Source organism: Gossypium hirsutum, chromosome A12, assembly GCF_007990345.1.
Source record: "Gossypium hirsutum isolate 1008001.06 chromosome A12, Gossypium_hirsutum_v2.1, whole genome shotgun sequence".
Classification (NCBI taxonomy): Eukaryota; Viridiplantae; Streptophyta; class Magnoliopsida; order Malvales; family Malvaceae; genus Gossypium; species Gossypium hirsutum.
Genome location: NC_053435.1, coordinates 32,688,704 through 32,710,802, shown reverse-complemented (window position 1 = coordinate 32,710,802; position 22,099 = coordinate 32,688,704).

The window sequence follows — 22,099 nt, the reverse complement described above, 5'->3', positions numbered from 1 at the left end:
TTGTTTAAGATCGGCATAAGACTTTTTACAATCAAAGGCCACTTTCAAACTATCCCGAATCACTTTCACCTTTTCTTCAGTTTCACGAATCAAATCAACTCCATGTATATTTTTCTCATTGAGTTCCATCTAGTACAACAAAGTTCTACATTTACGACCATATAGAGTCTCACACGGTGTCATTTTAATACTTGACTGATAATTATTATTGTATGCAAATTCAACTAAAGGAAAATATTTTTCCCAGTTACCTTCGAATTCCAGTACACAGCACTGAAGCATATCTTCTAAAATCTGTATTACACGTTCAGATTGTCTATCAGTTTGAGGATAGAATGCGATACTGAAATGTAACTGTGTACCCAAAGCTTCTTGCAACTTGGTCCAAAATTGGGATGTAAATCGAGGATCTCAGAATAAAGTGTGAAAACTTTGTTAGACGATCAACGATTACCCAAATGGCATCTTTCTTTTCGGAGATAGGGGTAATTTCGATACAAAGTCCATAGTGACTTTTTTTTCATTTCCATTTTGGTATCGTAATTGGTTTAATAATCCCGAAGGTATCTAATGTTTAGCTTTTACTTGCTAACATATCAAACATTTAGATACAAATTCAAAAATGTCACGTTTCACTCCCGGCCACTAGTACATCTTTTTCAAACCATTGTACATTTTGTTACTTCCTGGATGAATAGACATTTTACCATTATGAGCTTCGTTTAAAATCTTCTTTACAAGTTCTAAATTCTTCGGTACACATATTCTACCTCTAAATAATAAACAATCATCAGACCCAATCTAAAATTTTGAATCAGAATTTGACTCACATTATACCCGTTTAGCTCGTAATTCATCATCATTTTTTTATCTTCAAAAATCTGCTGCAGAAACGTCAGTCTAGCTTTTAACTCAACTATGATTGAACCATCATCAGATAATGACAATCGGGTGTTTATTGCTCGCAAGGCAAACAGGGATTTTCTACTCAGAGCATCTGCAACTACATTGGCTTTTCCCGGATGATAATCAATAACTAGATCATAATCTTTTAATAACTCAAGCCACCTACGCTGTCTCATATTCAAGTCTTTTTGCAACATTAAATACTTTAAACTTTTATGATCGGTGAATATGTGACATATTTCACCAAACAAGTAATGTTGCCAAATTTTTAATGAACACAATGTCTGCCAATTCTAGATCATGTATCGGATAGTTCTTTTCATGTGGTTTTAGCTATGTAGAAGCATAGGCTATCACTATAACAACCTATTTTTAGTCAAATTGGAACAGTGGTTTGATATGTAACAACCTGTTTTTAGTCAAATTGACATAATTATTTTATTATTATTTTGAGATTGTTGCAGCTTAATCTAGCTAGCCCAGGGGCTAATTTGCAAAATTGTTAAAGGTTTAAGGTTTTCCCATTGATGAATAAGCATGTGTTTTGATGTTTAATATTAGAAAATATATGTTTGTTGATAAATAAATAACATTTGTTAAGTGATTTTTAGTAAAATGTCCAAATAGGGATTAAATTGTGAAATGTGTAAAATTTATGGCTAATTTGTGAAATAAATGAAAAATGTGGGCTGCTAGGGACCTAATTGAAATTTGGCTAGCATGGGTTTAGGTTGAATTGCATGAATTTGTATTTTTATGAGATAAGGACTAAATTGTAAAAATGTTGAAATATTAGGGGAAAAAGTGTAAAGTCGCCTTAATGTGTATTTTAGACTAAATTGAATAGAGTGATAATTAAATAAGTTAATTTTGAATACATTTAGATCAAGAAAAGCTAAATACAGATTTAGATCGGGGAAAGAACAAGGTTTTGGACTAATCGACTCGTTTCATCGTTTTTGCATTCGAGGTAAATTCGTATGTTAATAAGCATTTGTATAATTGTGTTTTAAATGTTTTACTATTGAATTATATGTGAATACAACTTTGTGGATATGTTTGACGATGATTCAGCTATGAGAAATCCTTGTTGAACCTTAGGAATAGATTAGGATATGAATGACATGTCATTAGGGGTTATGTGATTGGGTACTGGTTCGTAAGTCCTGCCGGTGGCTGAGTTATCCAGTATGTGTTACGGATTCTCGTTAGCTTGTGTGAGCAGCACCGTGTAGCTTCATCATGACTGTTAGCTTGTATGAGCAGACCCGTTGATAGCTTGAGAGTGAGCATTATATGTAATATGAGATTGAGATAGCTTCAACTATATATATATACAGCACTTAAGGTGCAAGTTCCTGGGTATTCAATAGTATTCTGAATGGTTCAACGGGTATATCAAAGATACAGATGAGTATGAGATCGATACGAGCTTGCACATGTATGTACAGAAACTATATGATCACCGAATCAAAGAAGTTGATGGAAATTGTGCTTAATTTTTGGATTGGTTACATATGTTAAGTTATGTTTTCAACTTGAATTACATTATATAATGTTTATGTTATTGAATTATTGGTGGGTAAGTTTTACTTATTTTGCATACGAGCTTACTAAGCTTTATAGCTTACATCATTTATTTTTTTGTGTTTTATAGTGAAATCAAAGCTATCTCGGATTTGGGAATCATCGGATATCTCATCACACATCAAGCTATCACTTTGGTACTTTTGAATCTATGTATTTGGTATATGGCATGTATAAGAAGTATGGTCATTTTGGTTATGGTTTAGTAATGAATTTAGTCATATAAATTGGCTTGTAAATGTTGTGTGTTTGGTTGTGTTAATAGCCATAAGAGTTGGCTTACTTTGGTTGATTTGGTTGTGTGTATATATATATGCAGATGGCCTTTATTATGCTTATGGTAATTTCATTATAAATGCTTATGATGAAAGCTAGTTTGTGAATTGGTAATTTGTGTATTATAAGTTTGATAAATTGAGATTAGTATGTATATGATTTTAGATAAGATGATGCTTAAAAGAATGTGATATTAGCTTGAATTGAATGGTATTTTGTGGTACATATGTACCTTGTTATTGTTGGTATTGAAATGGTATGATTTATGCTTGGTTGAGGTTGAATAAATGCCTAATTATGTCATGTTTGGTGCCATTTGGGTTTGGTGTAAATGTATGCAAATTGGGTGGTAAAATGGCTTGGTAAATAGCCTATTTTTGTCTACACGGGAAAAGACACAGAGTGTGTCTCAGTTGTGTGTGTCACACGGTCAGGTTACACGGCCGTGTGTCCCATGATCTTGAATTAAAAATCAAGTCAATATGCTCCACACGGCCTAGCACACGGGCGTGTGACTTGGCCATATGGCATAAGTCAATATACTTTACAGGTTTGGCATGGCCTGGCACACGACCTAGCATATGGGCGTGTGTGGCCATTTCGAAGGGCACACGAGCTGGTCACACAAGCATGTGGATGCCCGTGTGACCCAAGTTAGAGAGTTACACGAGGTCGGGCATGGGCTGAAACACAGCCATGTGATCCCATTTTGATTGTCCACACGGCTTGTGACACGGGCATGTCTTTGGCCATGTGTGACATACAGCTAGGCCACATGGGCGTGTGTCCCCTGTATTTTGTAAAATTTTATAAGTTTTCCAGAGATTTCATAAGTTATCAGTTTAGTCCCAAATTACTCCAAATGCTTGTTTAGAGCCTCGTAGGCTCGTATAAGGGACAATGTGTGTAACGCCCCTAACCCGAATCTGTCACCGGAATAGAGTTACGGAGCATTACCGGAGTTACGATTCATTTATCAGATATTTCATTAATCCGATATCTTTTTTTTATCACGTTCAAGTCTCGTATTCAAGTCATCCGGATCTTTATAAAGAAATTTGATCGTCGTTTTCATTTCTTTCATGTTATAATACATTCAACTAAGCTCTAAACAAAATTATCATTTTACCCCTAAACTTTTAATTGATGACGATTTCATCCTTAGGTTAAAATAAAATAAAATTATTGCAATTTAATCCTTATTTCCAGCCGTTATTCTCACACAAATTGATAACAACCTATGAATTCTATAAAATGTCAGAATTTTCCATAATTTCAACACTTTTCAATTTAATCCTTAAAACATGTTTTTCCCTGATCTTGAGCTAAATTAATAATTTCATTAAAATTTTGTAATTTAAATAATAAAATAATCCATTTCATGCAAATTGGTCATTTCTAACATTTCTTTTTTTACAAAATTGCCCATAAAATTTTACGTTTATTCAATTTAGTTCATGAGCCTAAAACATACAAATTAGCCATGCTAGCTGAATATTCATACATATTTTCCTCCTCCTCCTCTCCATTCCACATCCTTAATTTATATAACATGCAACAAGTAACATTATCAATAATTTCACTATTTACTTATGTATATTCAAACTGCCCATTTGTGTCATAGTCACTAAATTATTTATATCTTAAGCTAAGAACTTGAAATTAAGATCCGCTAATTTTCCCTAAAACTAGACTTACTTATCTTATTACCATAAAATTTTCATAATTTTTGGTTTATCCAAAAGTACAGTTTATTCTTTAAAGTTGCCCCTGTTCTGTTGTCTGACAGTTCCGACCCTTCTTCACTAAGAATTAATTATCTCATCGTACGAGATTCAGATGATGTTCTCGCTTATTTATATTGAAAATAGACTCTTTAAGGATTTTAAACATATAAATTTAATCCCTTAATTATTTTTTTCCAATTTTTGATGATTTTCCAAAGTCAGAATAGGGGAACCCGAAATCATTCTGACATTGTCTCACAAAACTTATTATATCTCATGATTTACAATCCCATTGCTTACACCGTTCCTTCTACAAGAAAATAGACTCAATAAGATTTAATTTCATATTTTATTCATCCTCTAATTATATTTGTAAAATTTTTGGAGATTTTTCAAAGTTAGACTATTGCTGCTGTCCAAAACTGTTTTAGTGCAAAATGTTGATTTTCATTTTGCCCCAAATTTCACAGTTCATACAATTCATTCCTTACTTAATTAACCCCTCAATTAAACTAATTTTCTCAATTAATACTTTTCCTAGACATTATAAGTTATTTCATAACTATTGAAATTCAGAATTTCCACATAAAACTCTAACTTCAAACTCTTTTACAATTTAGGTCCCAAACATTCACTTTCTATTCAATTCTTTCAATAAAATCAGCATATAAACAATTTAAAGCTCTAATTCTATGTCAAATCATCATATACTTCCAGCACATATTCATAGAAACTTTCAATTTCTTTCATAGAATCAAGAACTAATGAATTCAACAAATGGACCTAGTTGTAAAAGTCACAAAAACACAAAAATTTCAAGAAATAATCAAGAATTGAACTTCTTGCAGTAAAAATATGAAAAACCAGCTTAAGGGAACTCTTCCATGGTGTTTTTGCTGATGAGAATGCAGAAAAATAAAGAGAAATCTAGATAATTCGACTTTAGTCCTAGCTTTATTAAGTAAATTTTGCAATTTTGCAATTTTTCCCTTAATTCCCCTTATTTTCTTGGTGATTTCATGCTCTTGCCATCCAGCCCAAATAGACCTTGGGTCTATTTTCCTTTTAAACCCTCTTTCTTTTATCATTTAAGCTATTTAATCATTTCCCACAATTTTGCATTTGATACAATTTAGTCCTTTTTGTTCAATTAGTTATCAGTACTTTAAAATTTCTTGACGAAACTTTAATACTAACTTATTAACACTCCATAAATATTTATAAAAATATTTATGGCTCGATTTAAAATTCTCGAGGTCTCGATACCTCGTTTTCAATTCTAATTATTTTAATATATATATTTTTAGTACATTTCACTATTTCAAAATTTTTCTTAACTTCACATTTAACTTATACTCACTAAATTAATAATATTTCCTACTCATTTGTCAGATTTAGTGATCTCGAATCACTGTTCTGACACCACTGAAAATTAGGCTGTTACAACTCTCCCCCCCTTTAGGGATTTTCGTCCCCGAAAATGTTACCAAAAGAAGTTGCTTTCAACACTCATAAAACACATTAACTAACTTTTCAGAATCACAATTTGATTTAACCTCGAATATCTTTTTCCATTCACCTTTGAACTCTAGAACACAATGTTGGAACATACTGTCAAAATTCTAAATTATCCTCTCAGGGATACATATACTCAGCTGATCTATCAAATGAAAACTCTGTACCTATTGAAATGATCATACAGATCTTTCTTTGTCAAATGAACAACCATAAACTAAATAACATTTTCCTTTCCGATATTAATGACAATCCCAATTCGAAATCTATAGTCATTCTATCTCATAACACACTAGTATTATCATTGACTGCAATAATCCTAAATGTTCTTAATGTTCGGCTTACTTGCTAACAAATAGACATCTGAACATGAACTCAAAGATATTATGTAACGCTCGTGCAATCACTAGTACATCTAACTCACAAGAAGATAATAAAGATCTTGATAATTTCTCAAAGAAAGCCAGAAGAAAAACACTGCTTACCGACTCTGGACTTCCATCATAACAGAGATAATATATTTCCCGCATGTATAAAACAAAATCATAATCAGTAGAAACATAAGAATAGTCTCACATAAATTTTTACCATTAACTTCATTTCCAACATATTAAAATAGAATTCCAAGAAGATGAAGAAATGACGATCATAAACCGACCAGACCAATAGGGCTTTCGTCTAACATCATAATTAACTAGCATTCTCAAAACATCAGAACTCCCCCACAGACTGAACAACCACACACATATCTCTAAGGATAAAAGAATATATAGAATACCCAGAAAAGATGATCATATTTGTTTCAACTGTAACTATCACACACAGACATCTTTACTACTCAATTATCATTTTTTTTCCATTCACTAACGAAAACCAATTCGGGAAAAATTTCAGCAAACACATACTTCAGACATCGTATCTGAATAAGTCGACTAGCTGAGGTTAACTTTTTCTTTAACCGTGACATTACGTAATCTGAATGATCTTTAGAATAATCTGATATCTTTTTTTTTCAAAACTGTATTCACTTGTCAAACTATTTTCAACTCCGTCTGCATTATTAATTATTCCATTACTGTACTCATTAGTTTCACATTTGTGAACTTATTCAACATTTTTTTTTGTAAATTTTCATTATAAAATACTACATTGGTAAGAGGGTGAGGTCGTAAAGCCTCTAACTGAGTTCTCATAAATACACACATATAACTTAGCGTTTATCATCAACATCATATCATCACAATTATATAATTCACTTCAAGCAAATTAACATACATGATTATGTTACACGAACTTTTCAATTATCCATTTCAAACTAGTGTACTTAAACATACATTCCATGAATTTTGAGTAAATTTACTCATAGCATTTACTTAACCAAACAAGTCAGACACATAATATCATATGAATGCCACACAAACATAGATAAGTTTATCACAATATAAACTTTCATTTCATTCACGTTTCATCATTTCTCAACTTTTGATTATCTCATTTCGTACATTGTCACATACATATCATGAACTTCTATTCTTACATTTCTAAGTTCCTTCTCATCATAAACACATTTCAAATATCTCAATATCACTAACTCATACTTCTCTTACCATATACAGAATTTAAATTTAACATTTAATAATAAATAATTTGAATTATAGTAATACAATCGTACTTTGAGTATGTTTGTACTCAGTGGTATTTCCATAATTCAAATTATAAATACTATAATAAATAATAGACATAATAAATAATAGACATCAAACATGTAATAGTATAAGTCATATGTGTTAATTATGCTTTAATTTCATATTTCAGCAATAGTCTTTCATCAAATGGCATCATATATCATCTATATTATCTTTAATCAATTCATGAACCTTTGGTTCAAGCTTTCAATCTCATATCTCTATTTCAATTCACAATTCACATTTCTTTTCATAATTCCACTTTTTCACACTTTCAATAGTTTAATCGATCAAATTCATTCGATTTTCTCATTTCATTTACTCAACCCTATTAACATAACTTGGACTCAGACGGATACATGGATCCAACCAAACACACCAGTAAGGCACATTGTGCCTAAAACGGTACATAGTACCTGATCAGAATATGACACATAAGTGCCTGAAACGACACACGAGGTGCCTGCTGCGACACACGAGGTGCCTGAAATACGACACACAAAGTGCCTGATCAGTAAAGCCGACAAATCCCGTACACTTCCAGTTCCTATGGCATGCCAATTATATCCGACTAGTCCGACAAGTTAATAGGGAATTCAATTCTCATTTCAATTTCACTTAATATTCATATTTACCCCTATTAACAAGACTCGGACTTTGGCGGATACACGGATTCCATCCAAACACACCAAAATGTCCAACCAAAACACACCAGTATAATCCTCCCAAACACAGCAGAATAATATAATCCATCCAAAACACACCAGAATAGCACAAAGTGCCTTTTTGGATAAATCCGAAGGATATAAACATCAGCATATCCAAATCTCATCTCCAAATCCCTTCTCAAAATCCTATGGCATGCCAACTATATCCGACTCAGTCCGGTACAGTTAATAGGGTATTCAATTCACTTTTCAGTTTCCAATCAATACACATTTCAATTAATCACATATTCATATCAATTTCATCACATTCCCAATCAATAAAATTTTCAAATATAACATATATCCAAAATTCTATTTCCACATCAATCACATATATCCATACAAATTTAATTCAATATTGATACTTACCTTAAAATTTTACTTACTATACACATAAATTTAAATATAACATTTATTCATACCTTTATGAGTTCCGACTCATCATAATCTACTTTTGCTCATATATTTGATATCGCTTTCAACATTATCGTAATAAGCTCGGTTGGGAAAGTATCTCTATCTTTAAGTAAAATAAATCTCATCAGAGCTGGAAGATATTAAATTATCTTATCACAAGTTATATAATGGCATGTATTTCTAGACTTCACATATGCTACGTTCGGTCCGAGAACCGACTAAACCTTAGTTCTGATACCAATAAATGTAACGCCCCTAACCCGAATCTGTCACCGGAATAGAGTTACGGAGCATTACCGGAGTTACCGATTCATTTATCAGATATTTCATTAATCCGATATCTTTTTTTTATCACGTTCAAGTCTCGTATTCAAGTCATCCGGATCTTTATAAAGAAATTTGATCGTCGTTTTCATTTATTTCATGTTATAATACATTCAACTAATGCTCTAAACAAAATTATCATTTTACCCCTAAACTTTTAATTAATGACGATTTCATCCTTAGGTTAAAATAAAATAAAATTATTGCAATTTAATCCTTATTTTCAGCCGTTATTCTCACACAAATTGGTAACAACCTATGAATTCTATAAAATGTCAGAATTTTCCATAATTTCAACACTTTTCAATTTAATCCTTAAAACATGTTTTCCCTGATCTTGAGCTAAATTAATAATTTCATTAAAATTTTGTAATTTAAATAATAAAATAATCCATTTCATGCAAATTGGTCATTTCTAACATTTCTTTTTTTACAAAATTTCCCATAAAATTTTACTTTTATTCAATTTAGTTCATGAGCCTAAAACATACAAATTAGCCATGCTAGCTGAATATTCATACATATTTTTCTTCTCCTCCTCTCCATTCCACATCCTTAATTTATATAACATGCAACAAGTAACATTATCAATAATTTCACTATTTACTTATGTATATTCAAACTGTCTATTTGCGTGATAGTCACTAAATTATTTATATCTTAAGCTACAGAACTCAAAATTAAGATCCGCTAATTTTACCTGAAACTAGACTTACTTATCTTATTACCATAAAATTTTCAGAATTTTTTGTTTAGCCAATAAGTACAGTTTATTCTTTAAAGTTGCCCCTGTTCTGTTGTCTGACAGTTCCGACCCTTCTTCACTAAGAATTAATTATCTCATCGTACGAGATTCAGATGATGTTCCTACTTATTTCTATTGAAAATAGACTCTTTAAGGATTTTAAACATATAAGTTTAATCCCTTAATTATTTTTCTCCAATTTTTGATGATTTTCCAAAGTCAGAACAGGGGAACCCGAAATCATTCTGGCATTGTCTCACAAAACTTATTATATCTCATGATTTACAATTCCATTGCTTACACCATTTCTTCTATAAGAAACTAGACTCAATAAGCTTTAATTTCATATTTTATTCATCCTCTAATTATATTTCTAAAATTTTTGGAGATTTTTCAAAGTTAGACTATTGCTGCTGTCAAAAACTGTTTTAGTGCAAAATGTTGATTTTCATTTTGCCCCAAATTTCACAGTTCATACAATTCAGTCCTTACTTAATTAACCCCTCAATTAAACTAATTTTCTCAATTAATACTTTTCCTAGACATTATAAGTTATTTCATAACTATTGAAATTCAGAATTTCCACATAAAACTCTAACTTCAAAATCTTTTACAATTTAGGTCCCAAACATTCACTTTCTATTCAATTCTTTCAATAAAATCAGCATATAAACAATTTAAAGCTCTAATTCTATGTCAAATCATCATATACTTCCAGCACATATTCATAGAAACTTTCAATTTCTTTCATAGAATCAAGAACTAATGAATTCAACAAATGGACCTAGTTGTAAAAGTCACAAAAGCACAAAAATTTCAAGAAATAATCAAGAATTGAATTTACTTGCAGTAAAAATATGAAAAACCAGCTTAAGGGACTCTTCCATGGTGTTTTTGCTGATGATAATGTAGAAAAATAAAGAGAAATTTAGATAATTCCACTTTAGTCCTAGCTTTATTAAGTAAATTTTGCAATTTTGCAATTTTTCCCTTAATTCCCCTTATTTTCTTGGTGATTTCATGCTCTTGCCGTCCAGTCCAAATAGACCTTGGGTCTATTTTTCTTTTAAACCCTCTTTCTTTTATCATTTAAGCTATTTAATCATTTCCCACAATTTTGCATTTGATACAATTTAGTCCTTTTTGTTCAATTAGCTATCAGTACTTTAAAATTTCTTGACGAAACTTTAATACTAACTTATTAACACTCCATAAATATTTATAAAAATATTTATGGCTCGATTTAAAATTCTCAAGGTCTCGATACCTCGTTTTCAATTCTAATTATTTTAATATATATATTTTTAGTACATTTCACTATTTTAAAATTTTTCCTAACTTCACATTTAACTTATACTCACTAAATTAATAATATTTCCTACTCATTTGTTGAATTTAGTGATCTCGAATCACTGTTCCAACATCACTGAAAATTAGGCTGTTACAATGTGAATGATTTGAATGATGTTTATTTGAAATTTGAAAATGTATGTGAAATGTATGTTATTTTTGTAATAAGCTTGATAATGCTCCTTAAACCTATTCCGAAGTTGAATATAGGTAAAGGGTGTTACATTTATTGATATCAGAGCATGGTTTAGTCAATTCTAGGACTAGCATAGCGTATGTGAGAATCTATCTATACATGCCATATATAACCTGTGATAGTGTGATATCTCCTGACAGTTTAAAAAGTGTTTGTATACAGTAAATGGATCCCAATTGAGCTGTAGCTGATGATGTTGAAAGTAATGTGCTAGCCTCCGTTCATGGAGTAGCGCAATCAGAGTCGAGACCCGTATCAGGCAATCAGGAAGGAGAAGCCAAGGAAGCCTTCTTCCAGATGATGAATAAGTGGTTTACGGAGTTTGTTTGAACAAATCCGGCTACTCAGCAACCTCCACCCCCACCTATTCCCCAACCGGTTCTCGTAGCTCCTCAAGTTGTAGAACCTTTATGATTGAACAAGCCGCCTGTTGATAAATTCGAAAGTACGGGGCCGAAAAGTTTAGAGCTATAGTTGATGACGATCCTAAGAGAGCTGAGTTTTAGCTTGAGAATACAATCAGAGTATTCAATGAATTATCATGCACACCTGCTAAATGTGCTAAATGTGACGTATCACTTTTGAGAGACACAACGTATCAATGGTAGTATACTTTGGTATCCGTAGTACCGAGAGAACGAGTCACCTGGGAATTCTTCCAAACTGAGTTCAGAAAGAAATACATCAGCCAGAGGTTTATCGGCTAAAAAGGAAAAGAGTTTCTAGAGTTGAAATAGGGTCGTATGTTTGTGACTGAGTATGAAAGAGAGTTTGTGAGACTCAGTAAATATGCTCGAAAATGAGTTTCAACTGAGGTAATTATGTGTAAATGATTTGAAGATGGATTGAGCGAAGATATCAGATTGTTAGTTGGGATTCTAGAGTTGAAAGAATTTGTGGTGCTAGTTGACCGGGCTTACAAAGCTGAGGAACTTGGCAAAGAAAAGAGAAAAGCTGATTTCGAGGCTAGAGATTCGAGAAAAAGATCAATGAATAAACCTTATCAATCCTCGTTAAAGAAATCATGGGGTTCATATAATCGTTCAATAGCTTTGACGGGGTATTCTAATAGGGATCGTGGAAAGCAATAGACAACTCCTAAAGCTCAAGCTATTTTAGTGTCGAGTGTGGGTAATGTGAGAAACAATAAACTCGAGTGTCAGCAGTGTAGACGATGACATTTTGGAGACTGCTGAATGTATAATAAAGATTGTTTCAAATGTGGTTCGTTAGATCACTTTATTAGAGATTGCCCTGATCTAGTTGAGAAAGATAAATTTCTGAATCTAAGATCGAGTAACATAGCTGCTAGAGGAAGACCACCTAGAAATGCCGGTAATATGACTAGTAGCAAAGGAATGACAAAGGAGTCCGTTGTGAGATCTGAGGCTAGAGCGCCTGCTAGAGCTTATTCTATTCGAGCTCGTGAAGATGCGTCATCACTAGATGTTATCACCGGTACATTGTCTCTATATGACACAATGTAATTGCCTTGATTGATCCTGGATCAACTCATTCATATATTTGTATGAATTTAGTGTCTAGTAAGAATTTTCCTGTTGAGTCTACTGAGTTTGTGATTAAAGTATCGAACCCCTTAAGCAAGTATGTTCTAGTTATTAAAGTTTGCAAGAATTGTCTTTTGATGACTTGGGGTTACTATTTTTCAGCAAATTTGATGTTATTATCGTTTGATGAATTCAATGTGATTCTTGGTATGGATTGGTTGACTCTGCATGATGTTGTTGTGATTTTTTTAAGAAAGACTATTGAATTGAAATGTCAGAATAATAGAACTCTTCGTATTGAATCTGATGAATCGAGTGGATTGCTTGTTATGATATTGTCAATGTTAGCTCAGAAATACCTAAAGAAAGGATACGAAGCTTATCTTGCTTATGTACTAGATACAAAAGTGTCTGAATTGAAGATTGAGTTAGTGTCAATAGTATGTGAATACCCGGATGTGTTTCCAAAGGAGTTGTCTGGGTTGCCACCGATCAGAGAGGTCAAATTTACCATTGAATTACTGTCAAGAACATCACTAATATCAATAACTTCGTATAGAATGGCTCTAACAGAATTGAAAGCTCAGTTGCAAAAGTTAACAGATAGAGATTTTGCACGACCTAGCTTTTCGCCCTAGGGTGCACCAATGTTGTTTGTAAAGAAGAAAGACGGATCGATAAGGTTGTGTATTGATTATCGTCAACTCAATAAGGTTACGATTAAGAATAAGTATCATTTGTCGAGAATTGATGATTTGTTTGATTAGTTGAAAAGAGCAACAGTTACGAGTTAAACATTCAGACGTGCCGAAAATGGTGTTTAGAACAAGGTATGGGCATTATAAATTTCTTGCTATGCCTTTCGGATTAACTAATGCTCATGTAGTTTTTATGGATTTAATGAATCAGATCTTTAGACTGTATTTAGACATATTTTTTGTTGTATTCATTAATGACATTCTGATCTATTCCCGAGATGACTCTGAGCATGCTGAACATTTGAGAATTGTGCTACAAACATTGAGAGACAAGCAACTGTTCGCTAAATTCAGTAAATGTGAATTTTGGCTCCAAGAGGTTGGATTTTTAGGGTATTTTGTTTCAGCAAAAGGCATCTGAGTTGATCCAAGTAATATTTCTGCAGTTGTTGATTGGAAACCACCAAGAAACGTATCCGAAGTCAAAAGTTTTCTGGGATTAGCCAGCTATTACCGGCATTTTGTAAAAGGATTCTCGATGATTGCTACACCGATGACTAGATTGCTACAGGAAAATATGAAATTCCAGTGGTCTGAGAAATGTCAGTAGAGTTTTGAACAGTTGAAAGCATTGTTAACTAAGGCACCAATTTTGGTTCAACCTAAGTCGGGTAAAGAGTTTGTAATTTCTTCTGATGCGTCCTTGAACGGTTTGGGTTGTGTTTTGATACAAGAGGGTAAAGTGATAGCTTATGCTTCCAAGTAGTTAAAACCACATGAAAAGAATTATCCGATGCACGATTTAGAGTTGGTCACTGTTATATTTGCATTAAAGATATGGCGACATCATTTATACAGTGAAAAGTGTCACATCCTTACCGATCACAAGAGTTTGAAGTATATTATGACTCAGAAAGAATTGAATTTGCGGCAACAAAGATAGCTCGAACTGTTGAAAGACTATGAATTGGTGATTGATTATCATTCAAGGAAAGCGAACATAGTCGCGGATGCTCTGAGTAGAAAATCTTTATTTTCTTTACAAGAGATGAATATGCAGTTAACCTTGTCTGATGATGGTTCAATTTTGGTTGAATTAAAAGCTAAACTGTTATTTCTTCAGCAAATTTGTGAAGCTCAGAAGTGTGATAACGAATTGCAAGCTAAAAGATTGCAATGCGAGTTTCAGACTATCAAATCGGATCTGATGATTGCTTAATGTTCCAAGATAGAATATGTGTAGCAAAGAATTTTGAGCTTATTCAGAAAATTCTACACGAAGCGCATAATGATTGTTTATCTATTCACCCAGGGAGTACTAAAATGTATAATGATTTGAAACAGTTGTATTGGTGGTCAGGCATGAAACGAGACATTTCAGAGTGTGTGTCAAGTTTAGTTTGTCAAAAGTTAAAGCCGAACATCAAATGCCTTCGGGAATACTATAGCCTGTGATGATACCAGAGTGGAAATGGGATAGAGTTATGATGGATTTCGTATTGAGATTACCCCTATCTCTAGAAATGGTGGTAAAATGGCTTTGTAAATAGTCTATTTTTGTCCACACGGGCAGAGACACGGGCTTGTGTCTCAGCCGTGTGTGTCACATGGTAGGGTTACATGGCCATGTGTCCCCTAGTGTTGAATTAAAAATCAAGTCAGTATGCTCCACACGGCCTAGCACACAGGCGTGTGACTTGGCCGTGTGGCATAAGTCAGTATACCCTACAGGTTTGGCACGGCCTAGCACACGACCTGGCACACGGGCCTGTGGATGGCCGTGTGACCCAAGTCAGAGAGTTACACGGGGTCAAACACAGGCTAGGACACAGCTATGTGATCCCATTTTGAATGTTCACACGGCCTGTGACATGGGCATGTCTTTGGCCGTGTAAGACACACGGCCGGACCACACAGGCGTGTGTCCCCTGTATTTTGTAAAATTTTATAAGTTTTCTAGAGATTTCATAAGTTATTGGTTTAGTCCCAAATCACCCTGAATGCTTGTTTAGGGCCTCATAAGCTCGTATAAGGGACAATATGAATAATTTGAATGATGTTTGTTTGAAACTCAAAAATGTATGTGAAATGTATGTTAGTTGTGTAATAAGTTCGATAATGCTCTTTAACCCTATTCCAAAGTTGAATACGGGTAAGGGGTGTTACAATCACTTTACCCTCTTGCATTAAAACACAGTCTAAACCATTCAATAATGCATCACTGTAAATCACAAATTCCTTACCCGATTCAGGCTGAACTAACACATCTGCTTCAGTCAACAAGGCTTTCAATTTGTCAAAACTTTGCTGACATTTATCAAGACATTCAAGCTTTACATCTTTTTGCAACAATCGTGTCATCAGAGAAGCTATCATAGAAAACCCTTGTACAAATCTCCAATAATAACCGGCCAATCCTAGAAAATTCTTGAATTCAGACACATTTTTTAGTGGCTTCCAATTAACATCACTGAAATTTTATTTGGATCCACCCTGATACCTTCTGCAGATACTATATGTCCAAGGGAAACGACTTCCCGAAGCAAAAATTCACATTTACTAAATTTGGCATACAGTTGTTTTTCACGCAGAGTTTGCAACACAATTCAAAAATGTTCAGCATGTTCATTTTCATCTCAAGAATATACCAGGATATCATCAATAAATACCACCACAAATCTGTCTAGATACGGTCTGAAAATTCTTTTCATTAAATCCATAAATATTGCAGGTGCGTTAGTCAAGTCGAATGGCACCACACAAAACTCATAGTGCCTGTACCCGATTCTGAAGGTTGTCTTCAGTACATCTGAGTCTTTCACTCTTAAATGATACTAGCCAAAACAGAGATCAATCTTTGAAAATACAGTGGCACCTTTTAACTGATCAAACAAGTCATCAATACTAGGTAATGGTACTTGTTCTTGATTGTAACCTTATTGAGCTGTCAATCAATATATAATCTCAATGATCCATCTTTCTTCTTAACAAATAAAACTGGTGCACCCCAAGGTGATGAGCTGGGTCGAGCAAAACCTCTGTTTGTTAATTCTTGCAACTGTGTTTTCAACTCTTTTACTTCTGTAGGGGTCATTCTGTAAGGAGCTATAGATGTTAGAGTTGTTCGAGGAACAAGAACTATGGAAAATTCCAACTCTCTAGCTGGCGATAATCTGGGTAATTCTTCCAGAAACACATCAGGAAACTCACAAACAACCGGCACTAACTTAATCTTTGACTCAGATACTTTAGTGTCCAACACATATGCAAGATAAGCATCATACCCTTTTCTGATATATTTTTGTGCTGATATAGCTAAGATTACATTGGACAACCCATCCAGTTTATCAGATTCAATACGAAGCAATTCACCATTCTGACATTTGAATACAATATATTTATGTTTACAATTCACTACTGCATCATGCTGAGTTAACTAATCCATACCCAAATTTACATCAAATTCATCAAATGGTAACAACATTAAATTAGCCAAGAAACAATAACCCCGTACCATTAACGGAAATTTTTTATCTACCATCACAAACTGGCCAGGGGATTTGAAACTTTAACCTCGAATTTAGTGGACTCAACAGGTAAATTTTTAACAGACACTAAATTTGTGCATATGTATGAATATGTTGAACCAGGATAAATTAAAGCAGTAATTTCAGTATCAAAAAGAGAAAATGTACCAGTAATAACATCAGGTGCAGAAGCATCCTCTCGTGCACGTATAGCATATGTTCTCACCGGTGCCCTTACTTCAGATTTAATTGTTGGATCTTTTGTAGCACCTAGGCTACCACTGACATTACCATGGTGATGGGGTGGTCTACCTCTCGAGCCAGGGTTACTTGGCTTCAAGGTCTGAACAGTATCTTTTTCAAGCGTTTCTGGACAATCTTTAAGATAGTGGTCGAGAGAACCACATCTATAATAGGCTCTGCTTCTCATACAGCACTCTTTAAAATGAAATTTATTACAATGCTTACATCTAGGTTTGGGATTACCGACACTTCCAGCACTTGCTACTGATAGGGTTGGAGAACTCAGATTAGAGCTTGAGAGCCTCGATCTTTTCCAGAATACCCCACAGATGAGACAGAACGATCATGATATTTCTTTCATTTCTTTGAAGCTGATGATTATGTCTTCCCATAAACCTTTTACTTGAAGTTCGGGCTTTTCTTTATTTAGTTCTTCAGCTTTATGTGCTTGGCCAGCCAGTACAACAAATTCTTTTAATTCCAAAATCCCAACTAACAACTTGATGTCTTTTTTTAATCCCTCTTCAAATCGTTTACACATAGCAACTTTGGTCGGGATACATTCTCTGGCATATTTTCTTAGCTGAACAAATTCCCACTCGTGTTCATATACAATCATATTCCCCTGTTTGAGTTCTAAAAATTCATTATTTTTCTGATCAAGAAATCTCTGGCTAATGTACTTCTTTTTTAATTCTGTTTGGAAAAATTCTCAAGTAACATTTTCCCTTGGTACAACAGAAATCAAGGTGTTCCACCACTGATAGATTGAGTCTTTTACCAAAGATACAACACATTTCAAACATTCTTCAGGTGTACAAGACAATTCATCCAAAACCCTGATGGTAATTTTTAGCCAAAATTCAGCCCTTTTTGGATCATTATCGGCAGTAGCCCTGAATTCTTCTGCCCCATATTTTCGAATTTTATCTACCGGGGGCTTATCAGTTCTAACAGGTTCAGTACCTTGTGGCATATCGAGAACCGGTTGAGGATTAGGAGGGGCAGGTTGTTGTACAGTAGAATTTGTTCTTAAGAATTCTGTGAACCACGCATTCATCATTTGAAAGAAGGCTTTTTTTGCCTTCTCACCTCGGCCCTCAAATTCGGGCCTTCTACTACTACTAGATGCAGCTCTTTAAACTGAAGCTGGAGCATTACTCTCAGGTTTTTCAGATTTAGCTCTGGCTCGGTTGGACGACATTACTATATGAAAAACACATTAAAAATGGTTAGGAGATATCACGCTGTCACAAATTATAGAATGGCATGTATAGCTAAACTTGTACTTGCTACATTAGTCCGAGAATCGATTAAATCGTAGCTCTAATACCAATAAATGTAACACCCCTGACCCATATCCGTCGTCAGAACAGGGTTACAGAGCATTACCAGAGTTTACAGAACAAATATAGTTAATTTATGTTATTTACTATTCATATCAAAAACCAATCATATTCAATCATATTGTCCCTTAATTGGACCCTCGAGGCCCAATTTATACATTAAAAACAAGTCGGGACTAAATCGAGAACTTAGAGAATTTTTCACAAAATTTTCAAAATGTCCTTATATGCAAGGGACACACGCCTATGTGATCAGGCCATGTGGCTCACACAGCCAAGTGACACGCCCGTGTCTTAGGCTGTGTGGCATTCGATGTTAGGCACACGGTCGTATCTCAACCCGTACTCAAAATTAGGGTGGCTACTGACTTGGGTCACATGGCCAGCCACATGCCCGTGTGTTAGGTTATGTGGACAATTTAATTTTCAAAAATAAGTGCAGGATTCACACAGCAAAGACACACGCCCATGTGTTTCCATGTTAGTCATTATTCCACATACATTTCAAGAATCAAAGATCAACTCATCATGTAGTAACTTTCATATTACATGTACATTTCCATGATAGATCATATCAAGTTCAATTTAGCCATGTCAAAACTTTACATGTTGAATTTATTTGAAATATCGATGGATACACTCATGTATTACACTTAAAGTGTACAAAACAAAAATCCGTCAATTCATATCCAGGGGTACCCATTAGGGCACATAATCAGGAAGCACTCTTTCAAGCCATATAACAAAATGCTCATGTGAGCCATATAATAGGAAACTTATCCGAGCTATAACAGGAAACTCATAAGAGTTTAAAACAGGAAGCTCATTGAACTTAACAGGTAACTTGGAAGAGTTATTATCAAAGAGTTTCAGATAGCCATATAACAGGAAGTTCAATGCGAGTCATATCAGAAAGCTCAAGAAGAGCCTATATCAGGACGCTCATAAAGAGCTGCGTTTGTGTCCACAATATATGCAGGATCACAATCGATCATATAAGAGGACGCTCACAAAGAGCTGTGGTAATCTGCAACACATGTAGGATTACTACCGATCAAGATGCTAGCAAGAACCATATAATAGGAAGCTTAAGAGGGCTTATAATAGGATGCTCTTTCAAATAATTGTGTCTGCAACATACGAAAGACCACAACCAATCGGGAAATCATGTATCTATCGAATTCCATCTTATTCAAATGGGACTTATACTTATCGAGCAATATCAGACATATAATTAATTTTATACATTAAACATTTATAAAATTCACACATATTCAACATTCAATTCCAAACATATAAATATACATAATCTAGTTACACGAACTTACCTCGATACTTGTTTGTTTCAAGAATCTACTAATCCAACACTTTTTGTTTTCCTCAATTCAACTCAGTACTAGGTCTTTCCAAATCTATATCAATGAATTTGAAATTAATTTAATCCATTTCATACTCAATTTTATTCACACATCCTAGGAAAAATTACCATTTTGCCCCTATACTTTTCATAAATGACAATTTTGTCCCTAGGCTCGGAAAATGAAATTTGTGCAATTTAATCCTTATTCCAAGCCTAACCAATTTTTACATATAACATTTACAACACATATATTTCATAAAAATCAGAAATTTTCCATGAATTTTACATCTTTACAATTTAGTCCCTAAATCACAATTTCATGAAAATTCACTTTACAAAAGTTGTTTATCTGTCAATAACCTTTCATTTTTCACCATAAATTTCAAAATTTCAGCATATTCATCCATGGAAAAATTTTAATACTTTGATAACTTTACAAATTGATCCCCAAAATAGCTAGATTAGGTTATTTCGATCTCAAAAATATAAAAATTACTAAAAACGAGACAAGATTACTTACCCAATTAGGCTTGCTTGATTTTCTTTCTCTTTCTAGGGTTTCTATAGAATTTGGGGAAGAAGATGATAGAAAATGATGATATTGGATATTTATTTTATTTATCATCTTTTATTTATTTCAATTTCCAATTTAGTCCTTTTTTCTAATTTTCCATGGTGAATCATCAAAAATATCTACTAACTTCTCTTAATGGTTTAACTGTCATATAAGGGCCTCAAATTTTGAATTCCATAGCTATTTGATACTTATGGCTACTAGAACTCAACTTTTGCATTTTATACAATTTAGTCCTTTCCATAATTAAACATGTAATCGGTAAAATTTTCTTATTGAAATTTTCCTGTCTTTCCTATCATGATGCAGACCATGCAATAATTTTAAAATAAAATTTCTTTCTAACTAGGATTTGTGGTCCAAAAAACACTGTTCCAATTTCACTGAAAACGGGCTGTTACGATATGAATTGTGGCATGGTAGGAAGTCAAGCCTAAATCATATTAGGATTTGGGGAAACCTGGGCTATATAATAGGCAAAGATGTGAAGAAGTTGGATTCATGGACGAAATTGTGCATGTTTGTTGGCTGTCAAAAAGGAACGAATGGTGGATCATTTTATAACCCAAAAGATCAAACCATTAAGGTGTTAACACATGCCACTTTCCTTGAGGAAAGTTACATGAATGATTTTAAACCTCAAAGTAGATTGTTACTAGAGGAACTTTCAGGAAATAAAGAAAACCCTCCAATTTTAATTTTAGATCCAACTCTATATAGTAGACCTGCAAATGGTCAACAATGTAGGGAGCTTTGTCATAGTGGAAGGATCTCCTAAAGGCTTGATTTCTTCTAGTATAGTAGAAGTGTTTTTAACACTGATTTTTCGAATAAGAAGATGATGACCCAACTACATTTGATGAAGAAATATAGTGTGTTGATTCCAAGCTCTAAAAAGTGGCTATGGAAGTTTAGATGGATTCTATGAAATCCAATTCAATGTTGGAGCTTGCGGACTTATTGACTGGGATAAAACCCTTAAGGTGTAAGTGGATTTACAAGAAGAGAAATATGGAATGAAAGGTTGAAAGCTATAAGGTTAGACACAAAGAAAGAAAATATCAATTGCAAGGAAACATTCTCTCTAGTAGCGATGCTCAAGTTGGTCCACATGTTATCCATTGTGGCGGCTCTCAATTACGAGATGTGGAAAATGATGTCAAGATAGTGTTTCTAAATGGCTATTTTGAAGAAACCATCTACATGGTGAACCTAGTTGTTGGGGATCAACCCGATTAAGCAACAGACTAGTAAAAATAGCAAAAGAAATTGAGAAATTGAATACACAAATTGAACGTGGATGTAACAACCCTAACTGAATTCGTCGCTGAAATAGGGTTACAGAGTATTACCAAAGTTTACAATTTAAACGGACAGAAAATTCAAAATTTCATAACATATAACATTC